The sequence below is a fragment of the Sebastes umbrosus genome, chromosome 20, assembly GCF_015220745.1.
Source record: "Sebastes umbrosus isolate fSebUmb1 chromosome 20, fSebUmb1.pri, whole genome shotgun sequence".
Lineage (NCBI taxonomy): Eukaryota > Metazoa > Chordata > Actinopteri > Perciformes > Sebastidae > Sebastes > Sebastes umbrosus.
This window is the reverse complement of record NC_051288.1, coordinates 10,495,645-10,507,201: the sequence shown is the minus strand read 5'-3', so window position 1 is coordinate 10,507,201 and position 11,557 is coordinate 10,495,645. Positions and strand designations below refer to the sequence as shown.

At 41.2% G+C, this 11,557-nt stretch overlaps 1 protein-coding gene across 1 annotated transcript in view; it reads left to right on the top strand.

Moving 5' to 3' along the window:
* Positions 1-1,844: 1,844 nt before the first annotated feature.
* Positions 1,845-11,557, top strand: part of bahcc1b (BAH domain and coiled-coil containing 1b) — a 102,923-nt gene continuing 93,210 nt past the window's right edge. Inside the window, 2 exon segments of the mRNA XM_037754376.1 lie at positions 1,845-2,326; positions 3,467-3,617. The gene's annotated coding sequence lies outside the window, so the exon portion shown is untranslated.

Genomic DNA, 11,557 nt, shown 5'->3' with positions numbered 1-11,557 from the left:
TAAGGAAATGTATTCGGTATGGCATTGATAAGACATTTAAATTCTTTGAAGTTGTAATCAAAGTCATATTTACGACAAAAATCTCTGTAAAGTAATCCATCTCCATTTGCATCTAATAGATCCATTACACACCAACTATTCCTGTCCATCCAGTTCCTTTAAAACACAGCTTTTCTTTTGCGAAGTATCTGTTATTCCATAATGGTGTATTATGAGGTGTGAAGTTGTGATTGTAAAATAATTTCCAAAAAAGTAGCAGAAGCTTAAGAGGCAATTTGGTGATATTATAATCACATTTTAAGACAAATTCGATACCACCCATCTTGTCAAATATATTATGAGGGAATATACCAGGGGATTTAACACATCGTTTCAGCCAGTTCAGTTTTAGTTTCAGTTTTTTTTTCTTCCAGCTGCAGTATATTCATGCTTTTATCATTTCTTAAGACGTTTCCGTGTACTTTACTTGAGCCTTACTTAATTTCTACTCCACTACATTTCTGATGTAGACTTTTTTACTACATTTAACTGACAGCTATGGTTACTTTTCAGACTAAGATTTTACATTTAAAAAATATGTATAGCATATAATATATGATAGCTTATAAAATACAATGAATTGTTAAGGATTAAACCAGTGGCTCTCAAGCGCTCGGCTTTTGACCTCTTACAACAACAGTGTCTACTACGGGCCCTTTGTCACGTTTTAGATGTCTGTGAGCTGCTGTCAGTCCCACCAAAGAGTGATTTCCCAAACACGGATTATCCCTGGGTTGATTGGGTTGGTGCCCAGAGGCATATACATATAGACATATACATATATAGACATACATACTGTATATATATACGTATGTATGTCTATGCCCAGGGGCCTCCGACTACTAGGGGCCTCCAAAACCCCACCAACTGTGGCCACATCCTTCATTTTTTAATGGTGCCTTCAAATGTTTACCAGAATCACGAGTAGAGTCCAAAGCACCCAACTGGACTATGCACGCACTGTAATAAACCAGAAACTGTCAAGCATGTTCTTATAGAGTGCAACAAATATGACGAAGAAATAAGGGAAGTACTATCAGGAGAAGATGATGGAAATATTACAATGGGGAATCTGCTAGGAAAGATGTCTAAGAAAGTACACAATCTTCTAATTAATTACTTAAGGGCAACAGGAATAATGCAGAGAATTAAATTATTATTATTATTATTATTATTATTATTTTTATTATTATTTTAGTTATTATTATTATTATTATTATTATTATTATTATTATTATTATTATTATTATTATTCAAGATTCAAGATTCAAGATACAAGATGTTTATTGTCACGCCGGTGATACAAGTACAATTGTATGAAATGCTTTTTGCTGGGAAGCTCCATTAAAATAATAAGTTATATTACAATTATAAAAGGAAATACTTTGTACAAAGGCATATTAAAAACATATACATTAAGAACATATACAGTATATACAGTATAAGATATATTTTTGTATGAGAAGGTATCGTATGAATTATCTATTTAAAAGTCTGATGGCCTGGGGGAAAAAACTATATATTTATTATTAATTATTAATTATTAAATTTTATTTTATTTTAATTTTTTCTTTATGTCTTATTTTTTTCCAATCTACTGCGCCACACTTCTGTCCGGTAGGTGGTGGTAATGAGCCTCTGAGCCGGTTTGCCAACCGCCAATAAACACCAAAGAAGAAGACCTAACGCAAGTGGAAAGGAGGCCATGGGAGGTGCATTATATGTTAATATATTGTAATTTTATAATAGGTCTGAGGAAAATGTTGATATATTATGCCTTTTGCATGTATTGCATTATGTTACCTACTTGCTAGCTTGATAAATTGTTCGTTTTTTGCTGTTTCTAGATACCGACGGTAACGTTAATGTTACCGTTGCCTAGCAGCAGCAAAGAGCAATATTCGGATTGGTTCGCTGTGTCTGTATGATGACGTCGACGAGTCGGGTGACCGTTAGGAATTTGAATAGCGGCGACGGTTTGAAACACAGTTTTATGCTAGCTGCTAGCTGCTAACTTACGAACATGGATAAAAAACGGTGGAGTAGCAAAGCGAAAGGCTAAAAAAAAGGAAAAGAATAGCAGAGAGATTGTACTCGAAAAAGAGGAAGAAATGACACTTCGGAAAAACATAACGTACCGACGCGACTTTCTTCAAAAGAGCAAAGAGCCTGGTGAAGATGATGCTAACGTTGCTAGCTTAGAGAAGTAACCATAGCAACACTATTCGAAGACGGACTTCGACATAACACCAGCTGGCAGCCACTACTAGTTCAGCTGTAAACACGGGTATTAAAACAATACTAAACTCACTTTTTTCTGCTACTATCAATATATCCTGCTTGTCTGTAATGTTGTTTTATATATATAAATGTCACTAGTGCTACTGCTTTTAAAGGGACTGTTTGTAAGAATCAGAAATGCTTGTTAACAGCGACACCTGTGGCCGATAAGTAAACGAAAGTCAGCGTCGGGCTCACGCTTGTGCTGGCTCTAATGGATATGAACAAACATCGCTCAACACAGTGAGGCGACACAGGTCAGCTAAAACCACAATATCACTCTATATTTCATCTGCTTGGCAGTAATGTTAGCTGACCAGACAAAGGTCACTCCATTAATCAATGTTGATCCTAGTGTTGGCTTTTCCTGCTTCAGCCTCCCGACTGCGGCCAAAGGGAGACACCGGCACCCGGTAAGAGACGATAACGTTTCTCACTGCGGAGCCCCGCCACTTCACAAGACACGGAAAACCTCTGTTGATCTGGAGGAGCTGGAGCATTTATTTCTGCACAAACGTCCACTGTACATTTACTAGATATTCTCAGAGCTAAACTAACTCTTCTGCAGTGTGTAGTGTGCATGCACGTGAGGTGGAGCGAGCTGAGTGCAGGCAGAGGAGCAGAGTACAGCAGAGACTCCGGCCCTGGAGACCAAAGCTACGGTCTCCCCCGCGACCGCGGCCAACACTGTTTTGCAAGACGGGCTTCACCTGATATAACTTTGCGGTTTTGGTGCTTCCGTGTAGTTTGTGTTAGAGTCTTGTCTGAACAGTGTAGCCAAACGCGAGCGCGCATATGCGAGCGCGCATGGGACACCGACCTGGGTGATTTATACGTGTAAGAAGTTACAAACAGTCCCTTTAATAGCAGTGTGTCCTTTTCTAACATTTAAACTGCATATCCTGTTTTATGCTTTTGTTATGATGTATTTAGGAAGATGTTTAAACTGCATGCCTGTGTTTCTGTTTTTATATAGTATATCATATTATAGTATGTTAGGAAGCCTTTTGTAACACCTTGTCTGGGGACTACTGATGAAAAATAGCCCTTTGGTTATTTGTGGCATTTTTTATACCATGTGTATATATTCATTTGCACTGTCCCTTCTCAAATAACCTTAACTAAATCTGTTCCACCTCTGAACCAGGCCAGCATCCAAGAGGACCTGAGCATCAGCATGACTGAGGAGAACCACAGCCCTGCGACAGACACCTGTTCAACTGCTCCATCTCCACAACGTTACACCGCCGTGGAGGCCCAGCCCGACACTGAAGCGGATGGCAGAGACCCGGTGGCGGGTAAGGTACCAGTTTAGCAGCCCAAAATGTATCTATCAGGCCTACTTTTATCTATCTATTTCAACCATTTATCCATTACAGTACGTTTAGTTAACAATTTCAACTGTTTATTCTTTATTTGTATCCTGCTTAAGCCTTACAAGCTGAGTTAATCCATAGAAGAGAAGAATACTGGTTGTCCATTTTAATTTGGAAAGCTATGTGTTTATATTTTAAACACCACTCAGATAAGTCAAAGAGGTTAATCTCAAATATATAACACTGTATTCTGAGCACCAATCCTGGTGGGGCAGTACGTGCATTGAGCAAAACACTGTAGGCTGATGTGTTGATATTGTTGCGCTGGTCCAGGAAAGTATTGTTGCAATCATGTGGTGTAAATCCTGTCTGATAGAAGATATCTACAGGTACTGATATTGTCCTTAAGGTTGTGATCATAGGCTGAAGCCTGTCAGTGTGAATCCTGTATAAGCTACAGGTGTTTCTAACAGATGGTAATAAAAATAATGTTAGACTACTGGATTGCGTGTGTGTGAAAAATGCTACTGACACCTTGATGCATCAGTGACAATCTAATAATGTCATATATAATAATATATCGGTCACATGTAGAGCTGTCCTGAATACTATTTTTTGGGCTTCGACGCTCCGGTGAGAAATATTCGAATGTATTCGAAGCTTCGCAGCGCATTCGAATACTTATTTGGAGGTCAGTTACCATGGCAACGGCCGAAGATTTGAAGCATTCAGGGCAGCCCTAGTCACATAGGCCATTTTTCTGCAACAAAAGTAATTTTACTTTTAATACTTTAGGCATATTTTGCTTATAATACTTCAGCGCTTTTGCTTAAGTAGGATTTTGAATGAAGAACTTTTACTTGTAATTGAGTATTTTAACATACACACACATGTTGTGTTGCTATTTTTATGTAACTAAAGGACCTGACCAGTTGTTCCACCACTGACGAGCTCTGTAATCATAACAATACCAACAGACACGCATGAATCCTGTTTTTCCAGATGCCTCAGAGATTCCCTTCAGGAAAGGGAAACAGGCAACAGAGGGATGCGAGGTGTGAGGGGGGGAACAAAAAAACACAACAGGCAAATCATGGATGACGTCAGAGAATATACTCAGCTCGAGCACCTGAAATGTTGTAGCTGGGTTTATTTCAGTCGGTCAAAGCGCCTGCCCAGTGCCCTCTCTGATAGACGACCATTGTGTTGTTTGACCAGGAAAGAGAAGAAGGAGAGAGGGGTTGGAGGGGGGGGGGGGTTGACCTGGGAGCTTTCCCCCAGCCGGGTGTGCTTTCCCCCGGGGACGGAGGATTTTCAGAAGCAGAGACGTAATGAAGCTTTGAGAGGCGGACGGGAGGGAATTTTGAATTATATAGATGCGTGTGTATATGAGTGTTACCGAGTCCTGTCTGAAGAATCTGCACATTCTTTTAATATCATCTTTAACTCTGAAAACACACTTTTATAGACTTGAATATGAAATGATTTTTAATCTTGCGTATTTGTATAGTTTTCTATTCTTAAAAAATTACTTCTTACACACTTGTTCAGCATTTAACCCTCCCATAAGGCACTTTTCTAGCCCTGCCTTTTATGTAAATGATTTAAATAAAGTTTATTGGCATTACGTGTGCATGTGCATGAGTGTGTGCGTGCATATGTGTGTGATCAGAGAAGTTAAGACAGGAAAACCCTGGCCATTGTGCACCAGTGACCCCTCAAAATCAATGTGACAGACCGGTTGATTGGCTGGAGGGTCCTGTCTCTCTGCACCTAATCCCTCAAGGTAGACCCTCAGCCAGGCCTGCTGTGCTCGTAAGTGTGTGTGTGCATGTGTGTGTGTGAATCTGTGCTTGTATGTGTGTCTTTCTGCACCTAATCCCTCAAGATAGACCAAAGGCCATGGGATGGGGTATTAGTGCAGTTACAGGGGGTCAGGCCAGCATGTGTGTGTGTGTGTGTATGAAAGAGAGAATGAGAGAGCTCTAGTGTGAGTACTACTCCACAGTAGTCCAATTAGGCTGCAGAGTACCTATGTATTTCTATGGGACTCAGTCATGTGTGGAGGTAGTAGTGGGTTTTAGGGCGGGGTAGGCGGGGGCAAATTTCAGGGCAGATTTGGTCGGATAACCCAGTTGGGGCGAAATTAGACGCAGGCATCTGGATTTGACCTCGGGCCCTCGCCGTGACCCCGGGTCACTCGGGGGTCGCGGGGCACAAAGCAGAGCGCTGACCCCACACAGGTCAAGCATGCGGGCGGCTGAAAGGACGCCTTTGTGGGGCCTGGCATGCTCACTATTTCCCATGAGCACCAGGGGACCGTGTCTGCCCAGGAAACTGGACCAGAGAGCGGGCCAGACAAGGTGTGTGTGTGTGTGGGGATGGAAACCATAATTGATTTTTGTTTATGTTTCTGCTTGTTTGCTTTATGATTATCACTGACTGAAGGTCATAGTTTAGCCTGATTTTTTATTTACGGCTGGTATGTGTTTGTTTTTGTGCGTTCTGGAGGATTTGGAGGGTACAGACTGTCAGGTAAAAACCTTGCATTTGCAATTCATGTTTAAACTTCAGCTGAAGGATTACACACTCCTCGCTTAAAAAAAAATTAAACCACCCTCGGGCTCATTCCCTTTCAAATCCAATCCTGCTTTTCTTAGCGCCTGAAAAGTTGACATTTTGGAGATTTTGTACTCGTGTTTATGTTTGTGTATCAGGGAGAGAGATATGGCTTAGATTTTTAGGTATGCCTGTGGTCGTTGCTTGTGTACATCTGTTAGCGCCTCCTTAATGAGCGCATGCACGCTGCCTCCAGTCCTGTGTGTGGCCCTCAGAGAGGGAGAGAGAAGCCCTCTGCTCCAGTAATCACATTTAATTACGCACCAGCATTAGACGGCCTATGAATAGGGTTTTTAGGCAGGCCTCTCACACAGAAATTGGCTGCATCCAGCTGAACATTGCCCACCTTTGTCCTGCCCGTCCCACTATATTCTATTAAGACTTTGTCATTTGACCATCAGCAAAGCACTACGGTCTAGCACTAACAACTGCTGGACTAATGCCACACATTAAAAACGGGAAGGTAAAGGGAACAATAGGCGTTTTCTTGGCTGAACGGCTCGCGTCTGCCCCATTAATGAAGCAAATGGACCACACATTAGACCCCATCCACAATTACATAGCACCTAGAATCACAGATAAAGGACGTATGGTCTCAAGAAAATCCTGTCCGGGACTGCTTATCTGATGTTCAAGCAAAAAAAATGCGAGTGCTTTTTTTGGAGAGAAGAAGTGGAATTTACTTTGTTAATCTCCAGGGGGGGTTCTTGCTCTGTGAAATCAATTTGGAAGCGTTATTTTCAAGATGACGTGGGATTTTGCGTCGCAGAGAGAGAGAGAGAGATGCCAAGTCGCCATCTGCACCGCTTAGTTCTGTATGCATGCATGTGCAACGTGTGTGTTAGTGTTAATATCGACATTAATCACCATGTTTAGATGCAGGAAGGATTCTGTTCTTACTCAGATCACCTGGTTTTGGGTCAACAAGTGTAAACATCACAACTCAGATGAACACATACACCCCAAACTAAACATGTTGCTGTGTGATGAAAACATTTTTTAGTGCTTATACTTTATTAATACTTGCAAATGCACACTCCCAAAGCATTATGGGTCTTTTTTTTATTCCCTTTTTTGCTGTATTTGCTATTATTTCTGAGATTTTCAATTTTCCCATTATCTGACAAGACTGAAAGCAATGAAAAATATCTTTCTCTGTATAACCTCCGGGTCTGAAACGTAAAGCCAATATGGAAGTGCCTTAAACATTCATTCTTTCTAATAGCCAGCAGGGGGCGACTCCTCTGGTTGCAAAAAGAAGTCTGATTGTATAGAAGTCAATGAGAAAATGAGCCTACTTCTCACTTGATTTATTACCTCAAAAAACATTATAAACATGAGTTTATGGTCTCAGTCACTAGTTTCAAGTCTTCTGCAATACAGCATGATGTTTGTTTAGTAAATTATGGTCCCCTTTAGAGTCAAATAGATGATATAGCAGGGTATGCTTCAGGGCGTGGCTGCCTTGTGATTGACAGGTCACTACGGCGGCGTTGTCTGGTCTGGGAGTTGTCCATGTTTTCGTTTTACAACTTTAACCCTTTCACAGTGTATTTTCAGTTCATGGAAGTCAATTGTAACATTTTGTTTGCCTAAAAATGTCTTATTCAGCGTTCGGTTAGCTCCACCTCTCGTGTCACTTCTGGTTGCAAAAAACCAAGATGGTGACAGTCAAAATGCCGAACTTGAGGCTTCGAAACGGTAGTCCACAAACCAAAGGGTGACATCACGGTGACTACATCCACTTCTTATATACAGTCTATGAGTATAACGCAGTCTATGGTTGGTGTAACACAGCACTAATAACCCTTTCATCACTATGTGTTTAATTCCTCTTTTGTCAGCAAGCAAGACTCATTTTCTACATTAGGGTCTGTGTTTAGGAAAAACAATATTTCTCACACACACACCCCCTCTCTCATACACACACACTCACACACACACACACACACACACACCGTGTCTGAGATAGCGCCCAAACTGACCATAAATCTAATGTGTTTTTAAAAGGCCAGACTCATAAAGAGAAGAGGTGACAGAGCAGTACTGATGGGTCAATATGGCCCCCATCCTACCACACACACACACACTCTCCCTCTGATGTCAGATACAGTACATATACACACACATAGTATGTTACATTTGCATGAGAACACTCTCAAACACATTCATATATGCACATTGTATACATATCTACCCACACACACACAGTGCACACTGAAGCACATGATGTACAGTATGTAGGGACTTACATGTGTGTATGAACACACACACACACACACACACACACACACACACACACAGGGCCAGAGTGTAGTGAATGGTGTGTTTGACTGGAACAGAATGACTGTGGGGATTCATGCTGGCTTTCCTCTATTAAACTCTGCAATAAGGCTCACTGTGTATGGGAGTGCTGACGTCCCTGCCCACCTCAATGATCTATAGCCTGTGTATGTGTGTGTGTGAGTGTGTGTGCATGCTAAACTCTCTACCTGTTCCCAATGATCTATAGCTCCAGGGAATTTTATATACCCATATACGAACATTTGTGTGCATTTGTGTGTGTTTAAATCAATGTTTGCGAGTGAGCGTGTCCACATGGGCGTGCAGCTGCATGCTCCGCGGCTCCGGTTTGCAAAGGTTTTGGGGTTTGGCACACAGAGGGAGGGAATTCCTTCGGATTCGGACCGAGACAGAGGAGGGTCTCACTGGTGACTCCGAACTGCTGCGAAACCTTGGCCGGGGGAGTGATAATTTACAGTCGGTGCGGGCTGCAACTGAAGGGGGACTCAGTGAAGTGGTGGAAACGGGCCGGCCCGTATATCTCCCAGTAATTGACGGCGTTCGAGCCCTGTGCAGAGTTCAGAGCCAGGAGAGACGGTGTTATCCCAGGTTCTCCTCAGGCTCCTCCACTGCTCCTTTCTCTGTGGCCGTCTGCGGCCGCTCGGCCAGAAAACAGGCCTTTCATTTGAAACGCTGCTTTATATGGCTCTCTGGTGCCAGCAGCATCATTAGGATTTTAGGAGTGGCACTTACCACATGAACAGCCAGGTCCTTACCCAACGAATATTGGGATTATTCCTGCTTTTTTTATTGCTTTGCTGATTTATTACCGAGAGACAGAATAGACAGCAGCCGGAACGCCCTCAACAAACCCCAAAAAATAGCTTTGTATGATACAGACTTAAAAAAAATTTTTATTAAATATTTGTTTCTTGAAATTCACTTACTGTGCACAGAAAGTGAGAGGAATGTTCCCAACCGCAAAAAGGATTACATAGAGGAGACATGACAAGAAACAGACAGCGGTTTGACATTAAAGTGGTGAGGTGAAAAGAGTCTGGAGGTCTGGGACGGACAGTTTGCCACATTGGCTTTCAACTCTGTTGACCATTTCCAAATCCTGCAAAGGAGTTTCCTGTACGTGAATGACTGATTTTCTCACAGTCTCTTGTGAGTCTTTTGTGAATCTTGCCACACGGAGGCGCAGAATGCTGTAGGATCAACAGAGGAAGTGAACATGGAGGTTTCTGAGATGATTTTGAGAACAAAACTAAACTTAAGTTTGTCTAATTTTTCTAATCAGTCAGTGCCAAGAAGTGCATGTTTTTGATTAGGTTTGGTAAAATTTTTTGAAAGACTTTAAAGGGTCTGTTCACACAGATTTCAGTAGTATTTAGCCGTGCAGTTGTGTTTTTTTAGTTGTTTGTTTCTTTGCCCAGGTTTAAAGATATATGTCAGCGAGATTTCTTCTGATATCTAAATATATAATGGAGGAAAATGGAATTTCAAATATGGAGCTCAAATAAAACAAAATTACACAATTTTAACAGCGTTTTTCCAGAAAAATGAACAGTGACCAGTGTTCTTATTAGGTATGCACCGATCCAACTTTTTCAGTCTCGAAAGCAATACCTGGGCTTTGGGTATCGGCTGATATCGAGTACCGATCTGATACCAGTGTTTAATTAATAAGCTGTATGCCTCACTGTGTGGAAGTGACTGGGATCATTCTTTTATGTGTAAGGCAACATCACGCTTGACTTAAACATCGCTTTCCTAACTTTGGAAAACAAAATATAACAAATAAATATATAGATAACATTTCATAAATTTAGTGAATTGTTATTTATTATTAAAATGATAAATCGTACACCAACAACTTGGCAAAAAAATCCTCAAAATTAACAGGAATTGCAATTCAGGTGTAAACCTTTTTAATGCAGCAACAAATTGGTCAAAACCTAAACAGGAATTAAAATTCCAGCATATAATATATATAGTATATAAACATAGAATTTAATTTAATAGATTGGCCCCTGAATGTATATTTTCAAAGCTATGAGCGCCACAAACAATATCCCATTCACATCCAACTCATCATGGCGGAGAAAGACATCTCAAAACCTGCAGTAAATGAAAACCCAAACTATCTGCATGAGCGAGCGTAAGACATATAAGGGAGAAAATATATTTTTTTGCAATTAGAAGTGCAGTTACACCTTGAGGATGTTCAGCCTAAAATTTGAAGGAAAAAACTCAAGCAAAGGTCATAGGTCACATTTAAGCCCACAACTTTGAATACACATTAACATCTCACCTCATAACATCACACCAAGATAGAAAAAAAGTTGACCGATGATACAAATCTCAATGTACAGCTGCTGTTTTTCTTCCCCCGCTGTCTCTCGCTCTTCTCTCATTTCTCTTACCACTTGTAAGTTGATGCAAACACAGCAGATTCCTCCTAATAAACAGGAAAGATCTCTTCATCCCCAGCAAATAAGACATACACATTCACATGTCAGCGCAAATTATGGCCCAATCTTCACAGTTATGGATGTTATCTCGGTCCAGCAACACAAACGTATGCAAACACCTCAAATTTTTCGAAGATTGATTTTCAAGAACTTTAATTTTAGATTTTTACAAGCCTTGCAGGGCTCACACACTCATCCAGTCTTCTACATAGTTTTCCACATTCCTCCCATTTCTTTCTTTTTTTTCTTGAAGGATATACTATCCTTCTTCCCTCTCCCTTTTCACATGCCTTCCCCGCCTCTACTTGTTCTCCCTTCCTCCTCCTTTTCTTCTGTTCTCATCGAAATTCAGCTGTGTAATTCCCTCTCCGAGGACACCATTGATCTCTCTCCCTTCCTGCGTGTTTGAGAAACACTGGGCGGGCGAAGCGAGAGGAGAAGGACGAAGAGGAGAGGAATGACAGAAAGTGAACTGGAGGAGAGAAACAGGAAGCAGAAAGAGAAAGCTGAAAAGGGGAGAGAGGGTAAAGAAGAAGAAGGGGA